Source organism: Tiliqua scincoides, chromosome 4 (assembly GCF_035046505.1).
Source record: "Tiliqua scincoides isolate rTilSci1 chromosome 4, rTilSci1.hap2, whole genome shotgun sequence".
Classification (NCBI taxonomy): Eukaryota; Metazoa; Chordata; class Lepidosauria; order Squamata; family Scincidae; genus Tiliqua; species Tiliqua scincoides.
In genome coordinates, this window is record NC_089824.1 from 81,337,116 (window position 1) to 81,343,225 (window position 6,110).

General features: G+C 45.8%; 1 pseudogene; it reads left to right on the plus strand.

Moving 5' to 3' along the window:
- The first annotated feature begins 4,109 nt into the window (after positions 1-4,109).
- On the plus strand, positions 4,110-4,229 carry LOC136650401 (5S ribosomal RNA; annotated as a pseudogene).
- The last annotated feature ends 1,881 nt before the right edge of the window (positions 4,230-6,110 follow it).

Sequence of the window (6,110 nt, forward strand, 5' to 3'; positions counted from 1 at the left end):
GAGTTCAAAGCAGTTTACTGCGAAAATCAAATAACTAAATGGCTCCCTGTCCCAAAAGGGCTCGCAGTCTACAAAGATGCAGAAGAAACCTTAGCAATCAGCCACTAGAAAAGACACTGTGCTGGAGTGAAAAGGGACAGTTACTCTCTCCCTGCTAAATATAAAGGGAGCGCTACTTGAAAAAGTGCCTCTATACAGTTTGCAGGGGTACCCCTATTAAAATCAGTGGGCTTACATTGCTGTTGTAAGGGTTCAATTCTATCCAGCTTTCCAGTGCAGCTGTACCAATGGGGTATGCACTGCATCCTGCTGTGAAGGGGTAGTCATGGAGGCTTCTTCAAGGCAAGGGAACATTTGTTGGGGCTGCATGGTGACTGCATCAGTGCTGGACAGTGGGATAGGATTGGGCCCCAAGAGATTTACATTTATTATTATCTCTCTCATAAGATAGACTGCTCAGCAGTGGACCCCACCCAATGGAATTTCCTCACACATGAAGTACTCATTAAACAGAATGAGCAGGCACTCCCCTTCTCCCCCCCCCCACTCATGGAGATTTGTATCTTCCAGTCCCATTTTGTGGCAAACCATTGCTTGCTATTTCATCCAAACAGAGTATCTATAGTTTCCAATTTCCTGCAAACCAGAGTTCGGTTTGTAAGTAATTACAAACCATAGTTTGCATGATCAGATGAAACTGCAGAAATCAAACTTCAAGTTTGATTTCCCTGTGTGAGGACTAAGAAAGAGGGAGAAGGGACTACCGAAACAAGAATCTTGTTCTAAATTATGTCCGAATGTAATTTAAGTGTTTATTTTTCTAGCGTTGTTTTCCCTTTAAAAAAAATCCTAGGATGCAACCTACTCCTTCCATTCACTACTTCCTGGTGAACTCGATACTTGATCTGGTGTTATTTTTGTGTCCTCCAAAGTGCTTTCTCCCACAAAAAAAAAAAAAAACCAAGAGAGGAAAATCAGTCAGCCATAGGTACCTGCATCATTGCTTCCAGGTAATGCTACATTAATTTAGATAAGCACTATACATACCACTATTTTCAGCCAATTTTACCGCAAGGCAAGAAGAAGAATTGGACATCTTTAAGGTGTATTTCACAAACAAATATATTGAGAAAAAGCCTATGCTTTTTTACTGAGAGATTTCAATATTTCTTCTTTTTCAGGATATAAGTTGACTTTATAATTAAACAGAGGCTGCTCAGCCGCTTAATTACACTGAAGAGGACTCAAAATCCTCTTAAGTATGTTAAAGTTGAAATCTTGAAACCCACATCAAGGTAATGACTGAAACAGGTATTTTTTTTCTTGTGTGTTTAATAGTACCAATAACCACAGCACTTAACCAGTTACAGCTTAACCAGGTCACACCCAAAATGGCCACTTCATAGAGCTCCAACAATGGCTAGGAACCAGATAGCTGCTGCATTGAAGTATGTTACATATGGGCACAATCCTAACCAGGTCTACTCAGAAGTAAGTCCTATTTTGTTCAGTGGGGCTTTCTCTCAGGCAAGCGTGGTTAGGATTGCAGCCTTAGAATGCCAAATCTCCTCCTCCACAGAGTATTGTCAACATGCCTCCAAATAATGGCCCAAAAAGAAAGAAAGCACAGATTGGACAAAGGAGCTTCAACAACTGCATGACACTTCAACTACCAAGTTGTGTTCAGTTCACCAAGGTGATCTCAAGGTAGAAATAATGCAACCAATACAAGAAGGAAACAGAAATTCCATGACTCACCTTTTATCATACCTGGAATACACTGCAGGTCCTCCTGCAGGAACAAAGCAGTAACTTGTATGAGTTCATCAATCCTCCACGGACAGAGAAGGAGCCAGGGCCCTGAATTCCTTTTAAAAACTATATTTAGGATTTTAACTATTCAGACAACAGCTTGTCTCTTGAGACAACAGGAAGGAAAGCGAGTACTGTACTGTACCATTTTCCCATGTAGCTCCTGCAGATCCAAATAACTCAGCCACTCACCCACTATTGGGATTTGTCTGTTGCAGCTGAACAGCACTAGACACACTAAGATGATTTTGGAACTCCAGTTCTGGCGAAACTTATAACTAAGGGCAGTGGTTCTCCAACTTCTCAGAGGCCCTAAAGCAGTGATTTTCAACTTTTTCATCTCATTACACACTGACAAAGCTTGAAAACACTCAAGGCCCACCATCAATTTTCTGACAATTGACAAGGCACACTGTGCTCGCAGTCCGGGGCTCACATCCCCCAAATGGCCTTACTAATAATTGATTCTCTCCCAATTTCTCATGGCACACCTATGAACCATTCACGGCATACCAATGTGCCACTGCAAACTGGTTGAAAATGGCTGCCCTAGAGACTGCTGCCTGGTTTATAAATGCCAAGGGGTGTGGCTATAATGGTGATTGGGCAGTAGTGCTCCCCCTCAAGGAGGGGGGAACCTTTGATGCACCTAGCTTAATCTGCCCTGTCATTTTAGCAAACCACCAAAACTTGGGTCACTACCCGCTGGTGAGACCCGGACCCACAGTTTGAGAACTGCGGTCTTGGGACTTTTCTATCAGCAACAGCCTCTAGGTTGTTCAGGGATCCCCTCTATGTGCTCATTACCACTGCCCCCCTAATCAAATGACAAAGAGTGGATTTTTCTACCTAGTTGTCTCTAACACAGTCCCACGGAAGGGGCAAGTCAGAAGTACAGGTGCAGGGTTCTCATCTGCCTATTCCTTCAATGTGCAGTTGCAGCTATTAAGTGTAGCAAGGATTTGCCGAAAGTCAGTGATATCAGAATTGTGGCCTAATGCTGTCTGCTGGCACTGCCAGTGGAACGTGCATTCCATCAGTGGAAGTGCAATGATGGAGGTGAAAGTTACATTCCACCGGTGAGCATGAGGCCACCAGTGAAATGGCTACCAGCCATGCACACAGGCCAGTGCAGAGAACACCATCCACTGACCCTGGTGAATTAGTAGTGGAGGTGGGTGGTGGGAGGAACAGGGGCATTTCTGAGCGGGAATAGGGAAGGAAAATGGGAGCAGGGAGGAAGCACGAGGGAGTGAATCCATCGGCAATGGCACGAAACAGATTTTATCCTTTCCTTTGTACACCTCCCAGTTCCTTTTCCCTCCTTGGAAAATGCCATCTAAATAGGTAGTTTATGTCCAAAGAGATTCAGGCAGCCTGAAGTAAAAATGTTTTTATTTACCTCCAGTTTGCCTTCAGATTGCCCCACCCCCACCTTAGAATGCTGTGCTCGTCTTTTTGGCATAGCTGCATTGGCACGGGGGGGGGGAATAGGATTCAGCTTACAGAAATCTGGATGGTAGTGTGTATGTCTACTATAAGTAATAATTCCAGAATTAGGAGGTATGATTTTATTATTTTAAAACATTTATGTTAAAACATTTATTAAAGCACTCAAGATGGCTTACAGCATTTAAAATTCAAGTCAAAATACACCAACAAACATAAAAACAGTTAGGGCGCAATCCTAACTAACTTTCCAGCACAGAGATAAGGGCAACGCAACTATGAGATAAGGGAACAAATATTGCCTTACCTTGAGGAGGCCTCCGTGACTGTTCCCCAACTGCAGGATGCAGTACATGCCCCATTGGCACAGCTATGCCAGTGCTGGAAAGTTGGTTAGGATTGTGCAATTAGTAAAATAACAAATACAAGACAGAAGCAAAGGAGCCCAAACTCAGAGCATTACAGTGGAACAGATAAATGTACCACAATTCAAAAATAGTCTTCAAACCCTGCCGGAACACTGCCAGGGAGGAGGTTGATCTTAATTCAGGAATTCTATAATTGTGGCATTACTACAGAAAAGGCCCTGTCCTGTGTTTCTGCCACTCAAGCTTCAGACAATGGCAGCACTTTCAGAAGGGCTACTCCAGTGAACTCAAGGGTCAGGCCCACTCATATGGGAAGCAGTGCCTCACATACCCCAGCCCTAAACCATACAGAGCTTCAATACATTCACTTCCTTTGGACCCAGGTAATGGATGAGTCTCCAGCTCTCCCTTATCTCCATTATATAGGGCATTATGTTTTATTAAAATATTCTTGTTGCAGAAAACCAAAGCCATATCACTGACTGTAGCAACTGTTACCCTGCACATGCCAGATCTCATCTGATCTTGGAAGCTAAGCAGGGTCAGGCCTGGTTAGTACTTGGATGGGAGACCGCTTGGGAATACCAGGTGCTGTAGGCTTATCCAGGGGTCGGCAACCTTAAACACTCAAAGAGCCATTTGGACCCATTTTCCAGAAAAAAGAAAACCTCGGGAGTCACAAAACCCTTTTGACATCTAAAATGAAGATAACACTGCATATATAGTTTGCGCTCCCCTCTTATAGGTCCCAGTTATATAATACACTCCCCTCTTGTAGGTCCCAGTTATATAATACACTCCCCTCTTAGATGTCCCACTAAAAATCAGGTCTAGGCCCACAGTTGGAGAACAACAGTTTTAGATTGTGCACAGGTGAACTGCTTGTGAAGGATACTGTCATTCTTTACTGTCATTTACTTCTATACTTCTGTAAATGCCTTTCCACACAATACTACCTCTGAACAAGACCACTTAGTACTACTTAACACTGTTCACAAAAGTGCTCCTGAACAAACAAGCTAAGAGTTCAAAACTGCATAAAATAAAAGGCATACTAACAGTGATTACTTCACAACCATGAAATATGCTTTGGTGCTACATATACAGTATGTTACACATACAGTATACAAACATATACAGAATACCATCTGGTGCAGGGGTCCCCAAACCCCTTTCAAGTTTCCAAGTGAAGGAAATGGAGCAGTGAGAGTGTGAGTGAGTGACGGGGGATGCTGAGTGGGGAGTTTGAAGGCTGTAATCCTGTGCACACTTTCCTGGGAGCAAGCACAATGGGACTTACTTCTGAGGAGACACTCACAGGATTGTGCTCTGAGCTTGGGAGGAGGAAAGAGCAGCTGCACTCAATTGCTTGCTTTTGCCTTGGCTCCATGGGGTCAGGGCTGCTTGTGGGAAGGGGGGTCATCAGGGTGTTCAATGGGACTTACTTCTGAGGAGACACGCACAGGATTGTGCTCTGAGCTTGGGAGGAGGACAGAGCAGCTGCGCTCAATTGCTTGCTTCTGCCTTGGCTCCGTGGGGTCAGGGCTGCTTGTGGGAAGGGGGGTCATCACGGGCAGGCGGCTGGCGCTGCAGCTCGGGCGGGAGGGAACGTGCGGGGGCTCGCCCTCAGAGGTGGTGTGGGCTCTTTGGAATGTGCAGCGGCGTCGGCGGCAGGGGCTCGCCCTTGGCGGAGGAGCTGCTGCGCCAGCCGTTTGCTCCCTCTCCTATGGGGCACAGCTGCAGCCCGTGTGCTCGGGCTGGAGGGAACGTGAGGCGAGGGAACGTGGTGGGTGGGGGCTCACCCTCGGCGGAGGAGCTGCTCCGCCAGCCATTCGCGCCCTCTCCTATGGGGCGCCGCAGCCCGTATGCTCGGGCTGGTGAGCGGCGCCTGCGTCGCGGGAGGGGTGAGCCCCTCCCCCCGGACGGGTTGGCCCCGCACAGAGCCGCAGCAGAAGGCAAAGAGCCACTTGCGGCTCCAGAATGGCAGGTTGCCAACCCCAGGCTTATACCATAGTCTTTCGAGACTGAAGGTTGCCAACCATCACTGACTGATGTAAAATTATGAATGACAGGAAGAGCTTCAATTCCATACTTTGTTTAGTACAAATGAGTGGTGAAATGTCTTCATTATTCAATTGTTAGCACAGAAGACCTCTCTTTTTTGTTATTGCATATTGGAAGAGTATTGCCTTCCATCTCAAGAGAAAGCTCTAAACTTTAGATCAGCCATTTTCAACCACTGTGCCATGGCACATCGGTGTGCTGCGAATGGTCCCCAGGTGTGCCACAGGAATTTGAGAGAGGATCATTTATTAGTAAGGCCATTTGAGGGATGTGAGCCCCACCCCCCAACAGCACAGTATGCCTTATCAATTGTCCAAAAACTGATGGTGTGCCTGACTTGTCAGTGTGCCATGATATGAAAAAGGTTGAAAATCACTGCTTTAGATGAGCAAAGTAATGACCTGGGGAGACTTGAAA